The sequence below is a fragment of the Papilio polytes genome, unplaced genomic scaffold (genome assembly GCF_000836215.1).
Source record: "Papilio polytes unplaced genomic scaffold, Ppol_1.0 DF822845.1, whole genome shotgun sequence".
NCBI lineage: Eukaryota > Metazoa > Arthropoda > Insecta > Lepidoptera > Papilionidae > Papilio > Papilio polytes.
Window position 1 is genome coordinate 4,718,087 of NW_013526359.1, and position 16,653 is coordinate 4,734,739.

The 16,653-nt window shown below is 31.7% G+C and overlaps 2 non-coding genes across 2 annotated transcripts; both read right to left on the minus strand.

Annotated features, from left to right (window-relative positions):
• Positions 1–12,463: 12,463 nt before the first annotated feature.
• Positions 12,464–12,536, minus strand: Trnar-ucu. The gene has a single exon. It is a non-coding gene; the product is annotated as a tRNA-Arg (tRNA).
• A 995-nt stretch (positions 12,537–13,531) lies between these two features.
• Positions 13,532–13,604, minus strand: Trnar-ucu. Its single transcript has one exon. It is a non-coding gene; the product is annotated as a tRNA-Arg (tRNA).
• Between the last annotated feature and the right edge of the window lie 3,049 nt (positions 13,605–16,653).

Sequence of the window (16,653 nt, forward strand, 5' to 3'; positions counted from 1 at the left end):
GAAATTGAAGTTGTTTTGCTAACAGTTGATGGCTAAACTTAGATATTTTCATAGATTTATTTATTCAGTGACCCATATCGATCTTGAAATTAAATTTATTTTTAAATTTAATGACCGCTATTTAAAACTTGTTTCTAATACCCAGCTATATAAATTCACATAACATGATGGCTATATATCAATACAGCCATAAAAGTAAATTATTTTTGATACATTAGAAAACTTCTCATAAAATAGTCAGGTGCGGTTTAGATGGAAGTATTGTGATATTTTGAATCGTCTTTTCCATTCTTGCCGGCAATGGTCGCCAATTTGAATATCAGTTCTACGTATATATAACTTTACGATTATTATTTTGATATTCAATAAAGAAATGGACAAAGAGCGCGTCTGTCGGTAGCACGAACGAAATCTTTTATTTGCTTTCGAAGAACATGTATTCTTGTTAATTTGAATCTTAACTCAACAATTTAAGAAGTGTTATTGAATGGTTTAAAGATTGTTAGCTACTAATTTAAATTTGTAAGAGTTTTCTATGAGTTTCCATAAAGCAAGTGTGAAAAGGCAACTTCACATTAGTTTACGTTATGATCTGAATGAGGTAGAGATGATATTGTATGTATAAAAGGAGTATTTGATTGCATATTGTGTTGACTTCTCGAGTTTATGGTTAAAATGATTGTTATTGAGATCAATGATCAAAGATTTTCTATTCATAAATCTATAATAGCATCGGCAAAGTAAATTTATTTCGTAAACACCTGAGATACAGAGCAACCTTGTTCAGGAGCCGAGTAAACAAATGCGATTAAAAATGTACTATTTTTTAATGTTAGTACAGAAGTGTATGTTAATTCAGGACGCAAAAAGTATTTGATACTATTTAAAGAAATAAAAGAGAGTATTTTAACAGCTTTTATCTTTAAACTTAATATATTCTACAAAGATCTATTGATAACTTTTACGTCTCGAACCATGAAATTATCTGCAACTTTCCGAGATAAATTGTCAGATGAGACTGATTAGTGTTTACTATTCATGACCCAGAAGGTAACTGAATATTTTAAATGCATTCCAAACACTTTCTCCATTGGATTACCGAAAATACCATCACTTCTACATTCTATTTTAAGTGACATCCCTTGAAATTTTATCTGTCTAACAAAACATTAAAGCGCCGATTCCATCTTATCTTTATCGCCATATAAATCTGAATAAATTAAAATGAATAATTTCGATGAAACTATTATTCGATCTCCTTTTTGATAATGTACGTTATGCATTTCAATAAAATTTAATTAAAATGGTACAGTCGAGGTCAATGGAAATAAGAAATTGACATATGACTGGCTGAAAAAAAAAATTGTCAATGGATTTAATTAGGATTTAATAAATGTGTGATTATAGTCTTTTAGAGGTAAAAAATATTTAGAGAGGTACATTTTTACATTAATTAAAATTAACTATAGTTCAATAATTTAACTGTTATTCGTTAAAATATCTAAAACAATTTTTTTCAGATCTATATTTTCGTAACTTATTCACTTTAAGACGCAAAATGACCGTTTTTATTTGACTTGTCAAAAGAAGGAAGTTATCAAATTTTTATTTTGTTACGGGAACATTCTTATTACTAACTTCGTTATCGTATTAGACAAACTATCATCTAGCTACTCAGGTAATTAATTGGTAACTCTACTGTTGGGGATAATGCCACCAATGATACCTAATGGCAAAACGATACCTCGGTTACCAGCTTTAAAAGTATGGTGAAGTTTGAAGAACATTAGTACAGAGTTATGTAATTTTAACGCGTGACCATTACGAGGAATAAACTACAAAATATGTTTATTATTCATAATGCAACAGTTATGAAAATATTATAAAATAAATAGCTAATTTTTTAACACATAAACGCTGGTTAATCAAACATCTTCAATATATTAAGATGGCCTTCACAAGTACGTGGCGTGGGACAGGGAAATGTAAAATTTTATATGACGCTTTTTCCCATCACCTGCTTCCTCCAATTGATCTTTCTTTCACAACACTATTCTTACTTAATTACCATTTACATAATGACATATATCGTTTTAAACAGCTCTTACACGTGGGAACGTATTCTATAGATATTCTGTGGCAGATGCATTGAATTAACATATATTAAGAGTCGATGTCGCATCGCCGACTCAAGTGTGATAATTTTCATTTTAGTGTTATCGTGCTTGAACATTTTGAAGTAGTAAAACGGATTTTTTAATGCAACACCATTATAAGAAGAAATTGTTTACTATAAAATCTATTCAAGTTGAATAATAGAAATACAGAACGTCAATAGATAATTTTTGTTAAAATGAAATTTAGTTTAGAAAATAAAGAGTAGATATGAAATGTAGACAATAGTAATAATGCAATGATTTTCATCAAGATAATAACAAAATTTGTTTAATATAAATTTAATATTAAAAAATAAAACACAAACAATGTAAGCCAGAGAAAGCTAAAAAGCTTATAGAAAACTACCTTAAGTAACAAGAAATACAAGTACGTTTTTTAAGCTAACGTTGTTATCAATTCGGTTCTTTACTAACTGGAACGTTAAAAATCAAGTTAATCTTTAAGTTATCATAGGGAACTTTAGCATCCGGTAGTTCTCACAAAATGTTTTCATGTTGTAAAATATATTAAACTCAATCATGATAAGATACCCTTAACTTTATGTCTTAATTCAGATAATTTAAAACGACCAAAGCTTATAGCTTCCTTATTGAAATGCATTAAAATTTAAAACAAAGTATTGCTTGGTGTTTATAATTAAAAAGTAGTTGTAGTCTATAAAGGAATTAAAATTAATTTTAACGATAATAAGGCATAATTTACTGTCAGCTTATATCATTGCCGATGTTAATTTCTTACTGTAACTCGACAACTAGAGATTAATCGCATTTTATTTCACTCAAAAATACTGGCTAAGATATTAGTATGCTTGTATTTTAATGCTTAAAAAGCTTTAGCAACATAACAAGTGTATGTAAACCATCTTATTTATGTGATCGACGATATTTGTTATAGACAGCGATCTGTTATTTGGTATGCCCTGTCTTAAAAATTGTCACAAAATGACCATCATTTTTATTAAATAAGCGATACTTAATCTGTACAAAATGTAAATTGAAAAAAGGATTTATTCCTTCAGTTTGTAAATGCAAAATATGCGACCGATAATAAAAGGTCTTCCCTGATCAAAAGAAGATTCTCAATCTTGGCCAGTGATTGATGACCGAAACATCGAATGGGCGAGCGAATGAAATCGATTTGGTGAGTAGCATACATTACCATGTGTAAGGGAAGCGATCAGAGACTAAGCGATTGAAGGTATACTAGATTATCCTACTTTACATTCATACTCTTTGACGTCGACCTTTGTATTCGTGATTATTTTCACATATCTTTTTATTTAAGGGGCGCATTATATGTGACGGAGACACATCTGAACCGTCTGGTTTGGTTAAAAATTCTTTGCAATAATTGCTTTGCATAAATAAAACATTGTCTATGTGATCACCATTTATTTTCTCTTGCATGGAAATTTAAAAAAACAGCCGCATGTTTAATTAAAAGTTGATGTAAATTTTTATTTATTTATAACATATTGTGTAGAAAATACCATTATGTTTATGTTTACTATTCGAATAAACTATGACCATATTCTAGCAAGTTGCAAATCACCTCTCGCACAAGAAATGACAAACAAGCCTTTAGAGTCACAATGTATTTCAATTATTTTGCGATTGTGGTGCCCACATTGTATTCAATGTTTCAATTGAATAAAGCGCCGGTTTCGAAGCAAAACCCTTTATCTAACAAAAGATCGTACATACATAATAATAGGCCCCTGTATGTAATAGATTTGGGAAGGTAAACATTTTCAAAATATAATTTATTCTGTACTAATTTTTTTATTAAACACGACCTTCAATTACAAGAATTTATAACAATATAGGAGTGATCATTTGTTATAAGTTTTACGACTACAAAATATAACAGAAGTCACGTAGGAACATCTGGTAAGGGAGAAAAATCGCCTAAGTTATTGGTCAATATACAAATATGTAACTTAATAACAAAAGCGAATAAACACGGGAGTTATTAGTCATACTATTGTTTTTATTAAAAAAAATCTACAATAGTTATAAGATAGTTCGGAATAAAAATTTAATCTCGTGCTTTACCCACTGTGCCTACCAAAGGTTGGTGATCTCTGTGATGAAACTATTACTTGTGCAAACGTTCAATTTTCGAGGCACCGTAACATCGGCAACGGTAGCAGCCATCATTGGTAATCAAGGCTAGGATAGCAATGCTTTTATATATTACTAGTTTTTAATCGTTTCGCCTTAGGATAGACATGGTCAACTTTAGAACTTGTATTAATTAATTTAATGGTTAATAAACAATTGCAATAATAACATTCATGGTCACTTTAATTTTGAATCTTGTTTTATTTCTACGTACAAAAACAAGCTTTCGCCCGCGAATCCACGTGGAATTAAAAAAAAACAAAAGCAAGAAGCCAATATAATCTCTTAGACTATGCTCTACATCTATGCCAAATTTCATCGACATCTGTGTAACAGTTTAGAGTACAAACTCTAACAAACATCCATCGAAACTTATACATTTATAATATTAGTATGATAAAAATTATGACTGCCAGAAATATTAACGCCTGTAAATTTCCATTATTATAAATATTGAACATGTCCATAATATTCTTACACTAAATATTGGATTCGTGCGTAATTCAGTCGCGTACACCTGAGTGCAGAGCAGGCGTCCAATTTGCCCACAATGGCTACATGCAGACAATACCTGTTTACTACGCTGTCATGCACGTCCGGTAATCATCTTAAATGTTATATTGATTTGCATCGATTCCGCCGTCTGTGTGGTCGGTTTGTAGGTGTCCATTGCTTAATCAGTGATTACAGTGTAAGGTTTATTTCTTAAATGCTCTGACAATGTTAGCTCTTCTATACGAGTACTAATGTTATAAAGAGGAAAGATTTGTACTTTTACACTCAAACTCAAAAACTACTAGACCGATTACAAAAAATCCTCCACCATTAAAAAGCTACATTATCTGAAAGTAACGGGAGCTTCATTATTTTCTAATTACACGGGGGCGAAGTCGTTAGCAACAGCTAGTATACAATATCTAGAAAACTGTGATATGAACTGCTTATTAAGGTCATTTGTAAGGATTTGTAGTAAGGACATTTGCATTCAACGGTCAAAGAATAATTTTAAGTAAGAAAGGTCACTTTTATCTACGGACTGATATCTTAAGACTATGGAGAAATAGTTAAAATATATAAAAATAAAGGTTTTTCCCAGTAATCAAGTAAGTTATTTGTCTCAGTTCAACGACCCTTGTATACTGAAGAAAGTATAAATACTAGAAAACTCGTTGATAATTATTGGATACGTAGCTATAGTTGTTTATTGCGGTAACCGGCTTTTCTAAACCACAGCATCGCAACGAACAAGTCTCCGCGACACTTGTCCATTGACAATCTAATTGCACTCACTTGTTTATCTTACAAGAGCGGTTACAACATCCAATAATATTACTGTAACTATTGTTATATGATAAAATTTAGATGGATGTTTGTTAGAGTTTGTAGCCTAAACTGCTGCACATATTTCGATAAAATTTGGCATAGATGTAGAAAGCTCTGGAAGAGCACATAGGCTACTTACTTTTGTTTTTAATTCTACGCGGATCGAGCCGAGGCGAAAGTAGTATTAAAATTAGTATTTTATTTCTGTACTTTATCCATTTTACTGTTACCCTAAGAGACATGAGTTTACTAACTAATATGGTATAAGACAGTATTGTTTATGTTAACACATTTTTGAGCCTCAAATGTCTTGTGGTAATCATTGAGTACAGCATCAACAGGATAAAGCAATTATTAAAAACTCTCTTTTTCTCCACTTCGGTTCAATTTCGACATCTTCGACTGAACCTTGTTAGTAATGTCTTCCAGCACCTACGATTATATCTTTCATTTTTCTACTAACGTAGTAAACAACTTCTATTTTTCTATTAATTTTACTAAGTGGCGTATTAACAACTCTATATTAGATACCGGAGGCTGTGGCTCTCACGCAAGTAGCAGTTATTGTGCGGCCTGCAGAACAACTGACAAATAAACACAACCTGTTGTTACATCATCTCTTACGAGGTACAGGACTAAGCTTTACTTAATACCGGGAGGTTGGTACAGCGCTGCCCACTCGGTACTGATATCCGCGGTTATTAACAAAATATTTAGATGTCGTACTAAAGTATACCAATAGACTTGTCTTGTTTCTTAAATGTTTGTTTTACATAATATTAAAGTACTGGAATACTTTAAAGTGGGCGTGTAAATTTAGAATGTTATGTAGAGTGCGTAAAATAACTTCCTAGGTTTTATGCTTGATTTTATTTAGTGTAATGTATATTTATACATATAATAAAATTGAATTGTCTGTGATATCAAAAAAAATTCTAGATTTCGGCAAGATGTATTTGCGTTGCAGGTAACGAAAATCGCAGTTAAATTTTTTTTTGTCTGTCTGTACGCAAGTTGCGTTTGTTCCGGGTAATCTCCGAATCGGCTGGGTTACTTTTTTTAATTCCGCATTGTCAAAATGGCGTAACGGGTGTAGGTGTAAACGAAAAGTTGACTAACTTGACGGAATATCAGAGGATCTACAGCTGCGTAACAGCCTTTAAGCAAATTGTACGCTCACTATTTTAGGTTACCTTTGGACATAATAATAAAAATTAGTCTATTTTATGAATAAAACTCGCTGTGTGGGAGCGCTTATTATGCAATATTTAAATAATTTAATTGATATAACTAAAGCTAATGAGAAACCAAAGAATTATCTAAATTAGAGATATAAATTCTTGACATATCAAGTTAATATAGTCATAAAACTCCATCTAATATTAAAATTATCAGTAACGTTTATGCCTTTTAGACTCATGTATAAGCACTTTAAGAGAAAAGCTTCGTGGGAATCCGAAGACTATAACTATTAATTGTGATTCTTCGCTAATCAATGTTTTATTTAACTTAAATTATCGCAAATTACCTGAACACAGCATTAAGCTCGAGCAGGATCTATTAATGTACGCGAAACAAAAATTACAGTCATTAAATTGCATTAAAACGCCTTATATTTATAATTTGTATGTAAATTACGTTAAGTTTTCCCTCCGCTACGCATTAGTGTGTAGTGTACAGGAAGATATACCTAAGGATTATCACAAACATATTTAACACTAGCTTTTGCCTGCGACTCCATCCGTGTGAAATTTAAAAATAATAATGTAGAAATGAAAAATATATGACACTCATAAATGACCATTGTAGCGGTGACAGAATTTTTAAATCGGCTCAGTAGTTTTTTGAGCCTATTCATTACAATCAAACAAAGTTTTTCTTTTTGTTATATTTTAGAATTTAACATATGTTATTAGCAAGTTTTCAAACGAATATGAAGACTGGTGAATAGGAACGCTATTTTGTGGAAGTCGCAGTTTTTCCAGTGGAAATGTACTTAAATATAATGCTTATAAACTTATAAGTCAGAATGGCACGTCTAGTTGCTGCTGTTAAAAAGAATCTTAACGTTGTTCATTAGTAGTTACTACTATAGTAGATCTAATACTTTAATCTTCGTTCGTGGCACACGACTTAACGCTCTAAAAAGTTAAAAAATTGCTGGTGTTGATATCGAAAAATTAAAAAATTAAGATAATTCGGGATCCATCAATCAAATGTGCGTAATATTTTCATAATTGAATCACTACAAACCATCTTCAAGTAGCAATTTGCATTTAAATAGCTACAAAACATTTCTTGATATACTTTTTAATTTATTACACATTAACTATAGGAATTAAATTGAGCAAGAAATCGAGATGTATAGGGTTGCCACACACGCAACATTTATGTAGTCTGACATTTTAGAGTTGTATTTCCATTTGTAGAACGTTATCCTAAAATGGGTATTATGTTACGTCTATACGAGCGTTTGTTTGATGTCCCTTAGTCAATTATTAGTTGAATTTATTACTCGTTTGTTTCATGATAATTAGTAGAGAAACGATTGAACCTTTGTATTTACTCATGTCCGTAACCCAGACGGGTAGGCTCAGAACACGGACTTTTATTTGGCAACCTCTCTTTCGGTTCTCTACATTCATATTTGTACATATACATCAGTAATAATCATACTTATACTAATATTATAAATGCGAAAGTTTAGATGGATGGATGGATGTTTGTAGCCTAAACGACCGAACCGATTTCGATGAAATTTGGCATAGACGTGGATGGTCTGGAAGAACACGTAGGCTACTCAGTTTTTTTAATTACACGCGGACAGAAGTGCAGGCGAAAGCTATTTAACAAATAAAATGACCTTTCATTGTTTATGGTATGTTATAATAATATTAATTATAATAAAGCCATTTATTTCCTTACAAATTTACATTAAAGTTTAAAAAACAATGTACTTATAACTATGCACTGTTTACAGTTGTGAACATAAGAAAAGTTTGTTATAAGAAAATAATAACATTTTATGGAAAATGAATAAAAAAAGTTACATACAGTTAATTAATTGGTGCATTGAAATCGTATATTCAATTGTTTCTAAAACAAAGAAACAGAACGAAGTTAATTTTAATAAACTGATTCTCGTCATCATCAATCGTCTTAGCCAGTGACAGATATCTGATGCAATCCAAACAGTAGCATTACGAGGCAATTTATAAGTTCATTTCGCTACAACAATCATTATTCTACTATATTTCTTGTGATAGTATCTGAGTTAACTCCGCTACTGGTTGTTATTGCAAATTGATTGTCCCTTGAGTTATAACTTTCGATATTAATGTAGTATTGTTTTAGTGTTTTCTAACATGTTATAGTATTGAATGATTTATATGTTTTAAGTTAAAGTATCGTAAATCTTTTTACTAAAGGGATCTTATAATAAAGATAGAGTATTTTATAGCTCTTTTTATTGTTAGATACCTTAATAAATGTATCACTAAATGTTTTTTTTTTAATTATGTTATCTATCTATAATCTGTGGTTTATTTTTGAACGTTTACAGATCCTGCGGCCTTCATCATAATAAAATATCTGTTTTTAATTATAATGAGTTTCGATTTTTTTATGATGACTATTTTTTTAATTCTCACAATATCATTTTTTTAAGATTAAATTAATAATCGAATGCGCTAAAAACAAACCAATTATACTATTAATTACTTTATTATTCTCACATAATAAGAATTTCTCATGAATAAGCGATTTTTATTTGGAGAGAATTAACCTTGTCAGAATTTTCACATCGGAATAATTGAAATATTTAAATGCACATCAAATAGTTTGTTTTTACGAACACAATGATATTAATAGTGTTATTTGACATATAAATTATTTATTGTAAATAATCTAAAGAAAAAGTTACCAATATTAATAACTGATCTAATAATTTCCTAGCTTTTAGAGCTTTTAAAAATCATGTAAAATTATAAATTTTTCATTTGTTATATATGATCAAAATAATTAAGATCTCTTTTGTTTGATAAGACAAAGAAGGTATTATTAATACGAAAAAGGTTTTATTACGTTTAGAATAAGTACAACGTATACATCTGGCCACTAAAGGATGTTTAAATATCGAACAAAAGTTCGTTTTACCATTACAGTACAAGTATCATCAAGTTGTAGCGCATTATCATCGAGCTAAGTTGTCGCCGCCGGTCCACTGCTAGGTGAACAGTAGCTGTTATTATTATTACCCACCACATACACTCGAGTGCGTTGACTCCTTTAATAGTATATTGCGTACTCTCAGCTTATAGGGCGGGTTTACATGCTGTAAGGAAGTGTTTGCTCTTATATACGTTTATAAGTAAATTCCAATTTCTTTGACTCAATTAGGTGAATACATTACGTCTTAAAAAGATAGTTTTCAAAACCTTTTAGGTTTTAGGGTTTACATACATATAAATTAGGAGTAGAAGTAAAAAAAGGTAGTACAATAAAATTTGCATTGGTTGTCACAATTTGAAATATATTTTCTTTATCATAGTATAAGAAATTTTTTAAAAATACACGCGATGCATGTAAGCCGAGCTTGAACGAGGAAAAGATTGGCACATCTCGGCTACCGTTGCTCCGGGCGCCCGTCTTAGCTAATCACACTTATTATGTATGTATTAACTTACGGCATACAAGGACTCGATTAGCACATAAGTGCCCTAACATATACCTTGTTATACTTTTACCTGTTTCGTTAAAATCGAATCGCTCTTTATTTATCCTTTTATGATGAAATCTTTATTGTCTGTGCAATGAGCCATTTTGTCTTAGCATTTGCTTCTGTAATATATCAAATTAATTTGAATTTTAATACGATGTAAATACTTCTAATCCCTTACACAGGTTTGCTTTTTAGAGATAAATAATGGGATATCTGATTTATCGATTTACAGTAAACACGCAAAGTTCTATACGAAAACGACAAACGCATTTATCTCTCTGCCAATTTCAAGTTGCACTTGTTGTCTTTAGCAATAATAGAATTGAGTAACAGGTTGTCTATAAAATTTATAGCTATGTAGTTAATGTATTAAGTTTGAAATTGTCTTCGTATTTGTGCATTTAGCAGAGAAAGACAACTGATGTGACGAATGATAGATGAACTGGAGTACAAAGTCTTAGAGTTGTAAACCCCTAAAGTGGGAAAAGGATAATGTGATAAAAATGAGATAGAACGGATATTACGCGAGTTACATTGTATCTCAAGATAAAGCGGAGCTAGCAATATGGAAGCGGATAACACTAAAAAGGACTATAATCAAAAATTGGTCAACGCAATAATTACGATAAGGCCTGTCGTAAATTATCGTAAGTTGGCCGGCAGCACAATGTTGAATTGTCGCAATTTCCTCGTTAGGCACTAAAATAAAATCTAATAAGCGCTCTGCTATGCAAATCAATCTGTTGCGTAAACCTGCCGCTTTGTCAGCTCGCAGACACAATGCAGGAAATAACATTGCCGCGTGCAGGGTTGCTGCTCCTACTTTTTAGTTTTTTTACTCCTTTGACGAATGTTTCTGATATCCATAGTTGGTTTGCTTTCAGATTAGAGGTAGATTAGAAGTGTGCTAAAACACGTCATTTTTAAACAAAAATTTACTTATCATTTTTTAGGTAATGACAAAGTTTTATTACTATTCCTCGTAAGATAATTTAGATATTCGTTCTGAATATTTAATGTATTGTTAAACTTTCTTACGACAACATGAAAAATTTGGAACACTTTTACTTTGCTATATACTGTTTCACTGAGAATATTAATTTCACCTATATATATCGGAAGAACAAGATAAGGGCTACATGAAACGTCATAGAGGACAGTTAAGGTATAAAATACGATGTGCATAAAGTAAGAGTCATTAAAGAATCGATTGCTAAAATAAGAGACGCAGCCCTGATTGTAAAGTATGTCAGAATCGAACCAGATGGAAAGATAGTGAGTGATTCTGAGCAAGTAACGCTACCAGGCAATAACTTAGCGGGTAGACCCCTTCAGGCTACGAAACCATTTCGTGCTGATTCCATTGTAGGCATAAATTCTTAACTAACGTACCGTGTGAAGGCTGTCTTAGTACCACTAAAACAAAAGGAAGAGCTACTGATTAAAGAAATTTGAGCCTTATTTAATAGAGAAGGTCATAGAAATTGAATAGAATTTAGCTTAAATGATAAACGTTTAGATTATAGCTGGGACGTGTTTGAAATTGGATCAAAAGAGGAAGCAACAAGTCTTAATTTGCAATTTGAAAGTGTAAGGATGGCTACTGGACGGAACATGTAGGCTGTAGGAGCCTGAGGCTTCGTCATTTAGTTGAAGTGAGGTGCAGTAGATTTATGTAGGCCCTTGCTTCACACTTAAACATTACGCTTTGTTTTGACTCATTTAATGAGTCGTTGTAGTCTTATTTGCTATAAGTATTGGCAATTATTGAAAGTGAATTCAAGTCTAACCCTAATATCTGCTACAATAAACATATTCTCGTTAATGTACGCTGACAATAAACTTGAATATTGAATTTATTGATCGTAACAAGATCTTAAGTGTTTTGTTATTATAGTAGTTTTGTTATATATATTTTGCTTATCCGCTTTTTACATTTTCTATGTTCTAAAAATGTTTACCAAATTTTGTCACGAATTAAGAAAAAAAAACATACAGACGAATTGAGTACCTCCTTCTTTTGGGAAGTCGTTCAAAAATAGGACACGTGTAAAATTACATTTTGTTTTTAGTAACATTTTTATAAATATGGCATTTGTATGTTAAAAAAGATATTTCCCATCCCTGGTGGGGATCGAACCCACGACCTTTGGATTAGAAGTCCAACGCGCTATCCTCTGCGCCACAGGGACGTGTATACAGGGTGCTCAAAGTGACATATTTGTATTCGATACTTGATATCGTATTACGGAATTCTGTTCAAGTAAATGACATTTGTATAAAAGAAAACTATTGCTTATAATTATGTTTTCAACCATAATTACTACCACAACTCGTGACTACGGTGTGTAAATACAACGAAAATTAATATAACTTTGAATTAAACTGCACTGCGGAATAAATATTTATTCTCCTTACTGTACCAATAATATTTTTTTTTACAAACAACGAACGAGGTGGTCGAAATTTCGTTATATTTTTTTAAATTGCGAATTACATGAAGCATTATCTATGTCGGGCATACAGCACGGGCCCGGGGCGTTTGCTCGCGCTGCGTACGAGAGTCGAATACAAATGTTTATTATGGCGCAGGAAAAAGTAGCGGCCATTGTGAATCGCCCCGGGCCACTCTGCTGAAGGAGTCGTGCTTACCAAGCGCTTTGTGACGTCTGTAGAGAGCCTTAGATATAAGTTTCTGGAAATAAAAGGATTGAATGCGTATTTGATCTATGGTGACACTGGTTTAGTTGAGTTCCTGGGATTGATATGTTTATATTAAAACGACCAATAACCATTTGTTGCAACATGAATTATAAAGGCAAAAGATTGATCTCTTTTTTTAATAATCGATGCAAATTTTGATATTTAATACATGTTTTTTTTTAACTTAAGTCGAACAAAGTACAGATCCGTTATCTGCACCCAGTAGAGGTCACCGGCGTTTTTATTGTTATCTAAAAGGTTATTTGGTTAGGAATTTCCGATGTTTATTATAATCTAGGATATTGCACAAGAATATGTAATAAAATATGTTTGTTGACATTTGAATATAGTGACTCATAATTTTATGTGACATCATCAATTTTTGTACAATTTCTGAAACATTGAATATTAAGTAACCATTAAAATATTCAAAGTTACATAATAAATAAATTTTGCAAACAAAACATTGTATAAAAATAAATCCCATCCCTGGTGGGGATCGAACCCACGACCTTTGGATTAGAAGTCCAACGCGCTATCCTCTGCGCCACAGGGACGTGGCATAAAATAACGAAACGATCCATTTCTTCTCACACTGCATACGTTATTAATTTCGTAGGCGTCTATTTACACTCTCAGTTATACTATAAAATCACTATAATTCGTGTCTTAGAAGACGAGTGAAATTGGGAAAAAGCTAAATCTCAATTTCCTTGAATAAGAATGTGTTTGAAATATTAAATTTTTAGTACTACTCCACTGCACTCCTGTCCACCTGTCGCCTTGCGCTTTAGGGCTGCATTGTCCGCGATACAAATATGATCAAATTATAAAGAGTGGCGCGCGCCCGCGGCGTTCGCTCCCGAGAGCCGGCCCCGTGCGTGGCCTTCGACGTGGTTGTACGTCGCAAACGCAAAGTTTAATGCACGCAATATTTATATTCTATCGTAATTTTCTTTAAGATTTTTTTAAAAAACACAAAGGACGTCAATTTTATACGGAATTGTCAATTCTATATCAAATTACGTTTACGTGGAATTGGTTTCTGTACCAACGCAAGAGTACAGTGACGTGGTCAGTACTGCAGTCAGAAGGCGTTGTACAAATCTCGCCCATGTCGCCCGTAATGATATAACTAGCTCTTATTGGGACCTTGATTTTTATTTATTTTTTATAAGAAACATTAACATTCAGGTCAATTAGGAATAATAGATGTAGATTTGTTTTTATTGGCAAAAACTAATTATTTATCTGATTAAGTGATTTTTTATTATTCTTAAGAATATATAGCTTTAATAAGAGCAGTTTTTCGCTACAGAAAGTACTTGCTATGATTAAATCGAATGCTTATCTAATTGGTTTAATTACACATACCGTGTTATAAAAGGAAACTGTCGGAAAATCTCGTAATCGGACATAACTCTCGATTAACATTTTGTTCCTTGCATTTGTAAAAGTAAGGCCAGTTTTTTCTATAACAAAAAATTGTAAATTCTTATTACATTTGTTTAAATTTCTTAAGCTTTGCTATTATTTATTGTAACTTAGGTCTGAGTTTGAATGTAATTACTTCACATGAGAAACTTAAATTTTAACTTATTATTAATGAGATCTTGTAAATTATCAGACAGAAATATAAAGTACTAGCTGTTGTTGGTGACTTCGCCCGCGTGGAATTTAAAAATGTAACATATACAATAGACTATGTTACTCACAGATAGCTTTTTAATGGTGAAAGAATTTTTGAAATCGAACCAGTAGTTTTTGGGTTTTTGCAATACATACAAAAATACAAATCTTTGCTCTTTATAATGTTAGTATATATGTGTAATTATTATAGATCATAGAAACGTTAAAACTGTCAATATATTTTTGGAAAGTTAAGCAGAATGGTATAACTTAAAACTATCTAATAAAGATTAATAGAGTAATATTTTCATTAAGTTATAGTCCCTTTACTAATGTTTTAAGAGAAAGGCCTCGTTAATAATCTAATTTCTTCTACTTAATGTTAAAAACTTGATATATTTAATGGACGCTATTTCCGCTACATAAATGATAGCGACTTGTTTGAGAGAAATTGAGTACCTATGTGGATTTTTTTTTTCACAAATAAATATGTCTTAAATTGTTTTCGTCAACCGTTGTGACAACAATATATAAATATACCGTTGTAATAACGATATATATAACAAACTATTTAGATGTAGTTTCAGGAATCGAGGTGTATGTTAACGTGATCGATCATCACCAGCTCACTATACGTCCCCACAGAGGGGCTCGGAGCCTACCTTAGGTAAGAGTGACTAGGCCATAGTCAACCACGCTGGCCCAGTGCGGGTTGGTTGACTTCTCACATATCTTTGATATTCTTCACCGATATGTGCAGGTTGCATCACCATGTTTTCCTTCATCGTAAGAACGTCGGGTAAATTATGTTTATCTAAAAAATTCGAAAAATCGAAAATGTGATCAATGCTTTCTTAAAAATAAAAACAGTTTTTTTTTATTGTAAGGTGGTAAATGAGTAAACCTAACGAGCTTCTGTCTAGAAGCGACGGTTGCCTGTAGACATTCATCTCTAATCCTTATCTGTGAAATCTACTTTCACTTTTAAGATAACTGTGGTATGGAAAAATTAGCTTCCATTTCCTATATATCTTCATAGTCATATTATTTCATAATGCGTATAGTGAGCTGGTGATGTTTTCGCACAGGCGTCTGAGCCGTGAAAATAATAAAAAATATATAATTTTAGTTGTTACTGCTTACAAATAAAAGAATTATTCAGAAATTATTCACACCATATTTCTAACAGACTGAAATTAACAATCGTTATTTCGCTTCATCTCTCCTCCATAACTTTCCCATGACATACAGAAGCGTATATTTAATAGGATTTATCGGTTCCCATGCAAGTAATAGCTACTTAAAACATTGTGATAAACTCCCAATTAGTCAAGCTGGGATATATTTTAGAAGTAATCTAGTGTCATACACACATAAATAACAATTAATTTCGTCGGTTGTCATTACCGAAAAATGCTATGTAAATGACTTAACATAGTGTTAAGTAATTAAGGAATGATTAAATACTTTTAAGTGACAGTAACCGTAAAGTGCTTTTAAATCATACCATATGTAATCACTAGTTGTTCCCCTTCTGGTTCAACCGCGCGTTATTATAAAAACTTTATTTTATTGTTTACATTTGTCAAATTCTCAATTGCAAATGTCAAAATTACCGTTACCATGATAACCTTGCTTACTAATGTTGGCAGCTTGTAATTTATGGTCTTTTTCCCAATTAGTGCTTTATTCATTTTATTTATCCCTAAGTTTCATAGCGTGAAAACATATAGCCTAAAGTGTGTCGTAAGTGTCGGGCTTTTTATGAAGAAAGAATTATTAAAAAATAACCTGTGATTCCTACGCCACGAATTAGTGTGTGTTTATGCTTTTTATATTAGTATAAAAACCTGAAATGAGTATAAATAGTAATGTGCACTTTTTGCTTAATTTTTTCGTTTTCAAGAAAAATGCACACGAATTTTATCGACTTCATCATCATCATCATCTCCTTATCCTACTCCCGTAGGGTCGGCG